We start from the raw sequence: 6,000 nt of genomic DNA on the forward strand, positions 1-6,000 counted from the left end.
AAACAATATTCCTAGTAAATTAACTGCATCTGGGGGGTTATAATTGACATAAAACTATTACCTTATGCTAAATCCCAATGAAAAAACATACAGAATCTCAATTTCATTAGAAGTAGTAGAGCACAAGTGAAAATCGTTGTGACAAGCATTTGAATTTAATATGATTTTGTATACTATATCAATGACTTTTATCAATGACTAGTGGGGAGAGAAACATTATATTCGAGTAGCACTTAAACTTAGTCAAGATCATAAAAGTGTACATTTTTTTATTCAAACTGCATATTTTTACAGAGTTGTTTCTTTTTTCAGCAATAAAATGCCTATGGTTTGTAATAAACATGTTTTTCGTAAATTACACAATGCGTTTGTCTACAATATTATTTTAACAATCATATTTAATCAACCAATACACCCAATTAACCGAGCAAAAACTTGGTCCCCCGATACTGGTTTTCTTATAAACAAATGCTGTGATTCTTTGTCCACATCTACGTTGTTATTTCATAACCATCATAGCAATCCTTTTAAGCATAGTGTTAAAACTAAAAAACAAATTAAGTTATGCTAGTTTTAAATTGTATTGGAACGATGACATTTAAACTTGTTTGGTAAATAACATATCCCTGTTTGACGAAATAACTAAGGTAGGTTTGGCTAGAATATGTTCAGCTGTTATTGCGTAAAGCGATTGCACAGTTTGTATAAGGTCCGGTCTCAAGGCACTTCGCTCAACAAAACCAATATATCTGGTATTATATTTTAGGTGTTCACGTAATAGGGCTGCTGATATCTATATAAATAAAATTAGAGTTTTGTCTGTACATCACGTAGAATCAAAACTGTTTCGGTTATTTTTTCATTTCATACGATAGGAAAGCCGAAACGCGTGTTATCTTAATTTCTGTCTGTCTGTCTATCTGTCTTTCTGTCTGTCTGTAATACTCAAGATGGCATTTTACGCTCTCTTCTACGGGAAAACGACAAAACAGATTATGATTAAACTATTTCAATGTATTCTCTACATGCATAAGAAGGTTTTTAATTACTTGAAACTTATCTACGTCCATTGGTAATAAATTAACGAACACTCAAAACCCCAGTTTTGTGCGGTATTAGACTTATTTTGTTTTAAGTTTTGTCAAGTGATCTATTGTAAGTTAAATAATAATAGCTGTTCCTGGAATATTTTCATACCTAACAAAACTATAGAAATCTTTATCTGTGTTAATATTTAACGTGTTTTAAAATTATACTATACTAGCTGTAACCCGCGGGCTTTGCCCCGTTTAACTTCTTAATTTTCAAGATGATTTCGTTCGCATGGCTCAATCACGTCCTGGTTGAAGTTTGTTCGCTACGCTCACTCACCTTTAGGTTGGAGCTCGTTCGCTGCACTCACTTGCCTTCAGATTAGCTCGTTCGCTACGCTAACTCGCCTCCAGGTTGAAGTTCGTTCGCTAAGCTCAATCACCTTTTGGTTGCAAATTAGCTGTTGTCATAAATGTAAAAGAAATAATAGTGCTGCACCCTGTTGGTAATCCTTGTAACTTTAATGCTATTGAACATCATAGAACAGAACCAACTTGTTTAATTAAAACAGCTGTTAAGATTCATTAATTCCATTTCTCATAAGGTTAACATGGGAAACTCCAGAGCCACTGGGGCGGAGCCGATTGGACGGATCACGAAATTGATGGTGTATAAACATATTCCATGAAATTCTACACGTATGTACCAAGTTTCGTGGCAATATACAAACATCCTCTTTTATACTTATAGATACAATTTTACATTTTATCCCACCATGATGGATTTACGTCCTTAGGAAGTTTCTATTCTTAGTAAAGACAGTACACGGTGTTTGGCTTATTTCTAACAAAAAATATACTGTGGTATTTGACAATTTGAAGAGAATAAGCGCAAAGCTATTAAAAGCTTAATAAAATGCAAATAATGACATTGACTATGGGATGGATGACGTGTTGCGTAATATTATGAAATAGAGTTTCGGCTGTTTGTGATTTTTTTTATTTTACAAACATTGATGAAACTGCCGTTGTATTTTAAGATTCGGGTTATGTTTATGTTAAATTAATTATAGGAAGTGAGAGTTTTTTTTTTATTATTTTTCATAGTGTTGAATGTGCATTATAACAAACCATATGAAAAGAGGCCTGACTGTTTTAAAGACGAAGGTTGAACATTTTGTTGGTGTTGTAATTTAAATACTTATGATTTGATATTGATGCTATTTGATACAGGTAGTAACAACCTCATATATATATCTTTTTATTATTACTGTAAATTTTAATGCTTGAATCTATACTTGACGTAATAAGATTCCTCATTGTATAGTTTTTTTTTCTGTATATTTTATTAAACCCGTACGTAGAACGGGTACACAGCTAGTATTGAATACAGTAGTAAATAAAGTACATATGGGCGCCCTGAAATAATTAATAATAATGAAAAAATGTTATAATTATTTCAGGGTGCTCAGTTTTGCTTTATTTACTAATTTAATATCTTGTATAGTAATGTCAGTGTGTAGGTCACTTTACCATGATTCTTCTGGATGTAGGCCTATATTGTGACTTAACGAGTGACATCTACTAAACAATGCAACGAGTACAAGTTTCCTTTTAAGCATTGTTATTTCAGCGTGATAACGGGCGTTTTTGTATCGTAACAATCGCTATTGTTTCGTTGTTCTCTCATAACAATAACAGACTTTGTGTTGCACTGTAAACAAACAGAGAGTATCACATATTCTTGGACCGTCACACATTACGACCGTGTCACATATTGCTCGTTAAATTCCAGTTATACATTAACATTTTATAGAACTATACGTGCTACAGTACCTTCCTTCTCAGATCACATATAACCAACATTTTGACATTTTTTCACGTGATACTATCTTGTAACAAATCTCCACAAAATGCAATACTGGATCCAGTGTCTTATTCATTGCCGTCTTTGAACAAAGAGTGGATTTCTTTTTGGTTATTATGTTGGTGCACATAACATACCGCAATGAATACGAGTTGCTTGTTACCATCTAGTGAAAATATCCACTATTTTATTAATTATTCGTTATTACACTGTTAAACCTTTCTACGATGACATTCATTGCACGTCCCCAAGGTAATGAGAACGACAATGGAGAGTTGTCAACATCTTGCCACTTTTTGATTGTTACGACAGTTTTACACATTTAAACGTTGCTTGCTTATTTCTCAATACCTCAATGTGCAACACACTTTGACCATGTCACTCATTGTTCTTTACAACAGTGTTACACATTACCAGGAAGTACCTTATTGCTGGACACTTCATTGTAATACACATTTTGACCATGACACTTATGCACGTTACAACAGTGCTACACATTACCATAAGGTCCATTATTATGCGATACCTCACTCTGTAACACACTTTGACCATGTTCATTGCAACTCATTGCTCATTACAACAGTGTTACACATTATCATTGCTCGACACCTCATTGTGTTACACACTTTGACCATGACACTCATTGTCCTTTACAACAGTGTTACACATTATCAGCAAATACCTTATTGCTCAACACTTCATTGTGTTACACACTTTGACCATGACACTCACTGTCCTTTACAACAGGGTTACACATTATCATTGCTCAACCCCTCATTGTGTTACACACTTTGACCATGACACTCACTGTCCTTTACAACAGGGTTACACATTATCATTGCTCAACACCTCATTGTGTTACACACTTTGACCATGACACTCACTGTCCTTTACAACAGGGTTACACATTATCAAGGCTCAACCCCTCATTGTGTTACACACTTTGACCATGACACTCACTGTCCTTTACAACAGTGTTACACATTATCAGCAAGTACCTTATTGCTCAACACCTCATTGTGTTACACACTTTGACCATGACACTCACTGTCCTTTACAACAGTGTTACACATTATCAGCAAGTACCTTATTGCTCCACACCTCATTGTGTTACACATTTTGACCATGACACTCATTGTCCTTTACAACAGTGTTACACATTATCAGCAAGTACCTTATTGCTTGACACCTCATTGTGTTACACACTTTGACCATGACACTCACTGTCCTTTACAACAGTGTTACACATTATCAGCAAGTACCTTACTGCTCGACACCTCATTGTGTTACACACTTTGACCATGACACTCACTGTCCTTTGCAACAGTTTTGCTTGTAACCATCCTTCTATGCTTCCTATTTAACTGTACTGTCCTATCAAGTTCTTTATTGCAATTTTCTATATATGTACACACTGAATATCATCTATTTATTTTTATCTGTGTCATACACATTATACATAACCTCTGTCTTAAACTACATGATCTTATTTTGTACCTGGAAACAGTTTCATATAATACATACAAATTGTATTATTCATTGCAGGAGTATTTTAATGGATTTAGGTTGCACAACGAATTGCCATCCCCTTACACTAATTTAGTTTTAGTTTTGCTAGTTGGTTTTAAATGCGTCACATACAATATATGTACATATTTATCCTATTGTAATGTATACTGAATGTAATATTATTAAAGTAGTTATGTTTTATTAAAGTAAAGTATAATTTTTACTGGTGTGATATATCAAACTATGTGCTAGTTATTGTTTGGAGTATTACATCTTACGTGCGTGCATGATAATAATGTATGTCCAATTCAACATTGTTTATCGGTTAAACCTCAAACACATTTTTTAAACATTGTCTTGATTTGCATTTTATCAAAATCCTAGAATTTATAATACCTAACGTTATAATAGAGATTATAAGCGTAATATAACGTATATGGATTGCAAACTTAAGTGGCTGTATTTAATGTGAATAATGTTTTGTACATATTTTTGTTCCTTCAATGTTCCCCCATGCAATGTATACATCAAAACAGACAATGGGAATATACATCAAAAAGATTATCAACTTGTAGAATGTTGATTGTTTTTTTACAGTAAAAGGAGAAAGGAAAATAAGGTACGTACAAAGAAAATGGTTTGGATTATAGCCTATATTATTAAATGAATATTTAAATTAATGTAAAAATGTATTTAAGTTATTTAAATTTACATAGATAATTTTAATATATTATAAAAGTGCCCAAATATTTGTTTCAGCTGTCTGACAAAAAAATAAGAATTACACCTAAGTAAATATTGAGGTTTGTAAGTCTAAATGGTTGCTATCTTACAGGTGGTTGCTCCCCATTGGAGGCGAAGATAGTGAATAGACCATGCACACTTACCTAGCGAGTTTATCTAGACGAATAAACACAAATTCACATACACCTAACACATAAACACATCACAAACACTAAACACAGAGAATTGCCACCAGTAGCGGAGACGCGGTATATTTGGCGGGAGATGTTGCCGCGCCGGGGCGCCACAGCACACTGCAGGCCCGCCACACAGATACCTGGCAGCGGCTCGGCAGTGCCCGGTGTCTCTCGGCTAACATCGGCTACCTGTAGCCTCCTCCTCCGACAACCATCCACCTGTCATGTACCCACCCGCCGGGCCAAATCGGTACTTGCAATAACTAGTGAGGATGTTTTAGTTTTCACGTTAATGAACAAAATCAATTCATGGTAATCGGGATGACACTGAGTCTATATTGAGAAGCATATTTGGATGGTTAGAGTATGCTACTTTTCTCAACACAGTATCGCACAAGATAGTAAATGGTTTTATAGTTAAAATTAAAGAAACTCTACTGGGTTAGGTGTGTTTTCCATCCCAGACTTTTTAGCAGATATTAATAAATTGGGTTCTATGATGTTCAATAGCATAAAATAGTTACAAGGCTGTGGTTGATATTCCCCCACTTTACAGGATTCTCTATGGTGACAATTAGTTGGTTTAGAAGGATGTCTCAAATCAAAGAAATAAAATGACCCAACTAAATTATTTTACAACGATTATCAGCAAGGCAACAGTTTTCTTCAGTTC

At 34.3% G+C, this 6,000-nt stretch overlaps 1 protein-coding gene across 3 annotated transcripts in view; it reads right to left on the reverse strand.

Moving 5' to 3' along the window:
• LOC129002891 (octopamine receptor beta-1R-like) overlaps positions 1 to 5,429 on the reverse strand; it is an 89,612-nt gene extending 84,183 nt beyond the window's left edge. For all 3 annotated transcript variants that reach the window (XM_054431014.1, XM_054431006.1, XM_054431022.1), the window contains exon 1: positions 5,295 to 5,429. The gene's annotated coding sequence lies outside the window, so the exon portion shown is untranslated. The remainder of the gene's footprint in view (positions 1 to 5,294) is intronic.
• Between the last annotated feature and the right edge of the window lie 571 nt (positions 5,430 to 6,000).

The sequence above is a fragment of the Macrosteles quadrilineatus genome, unplaced genomic scaffold (genome assembly GCF_028750875.1).
Source record: "Macrosteles quadrilineatus isolate MER2022 unplaced genomic scaffold, UCM_ALF_1.0 Scaffold_1__1_contigs__length_201487025, whole genome shotgun sequence".
In the NCBI taxonomy this organism is placed as follows: Eukaryota; Metazoa; Arthropoda; class Insecta; order Hemiptera; family Cicadellidae; genus Macrosteles; species Macrosteles quadrilineatus.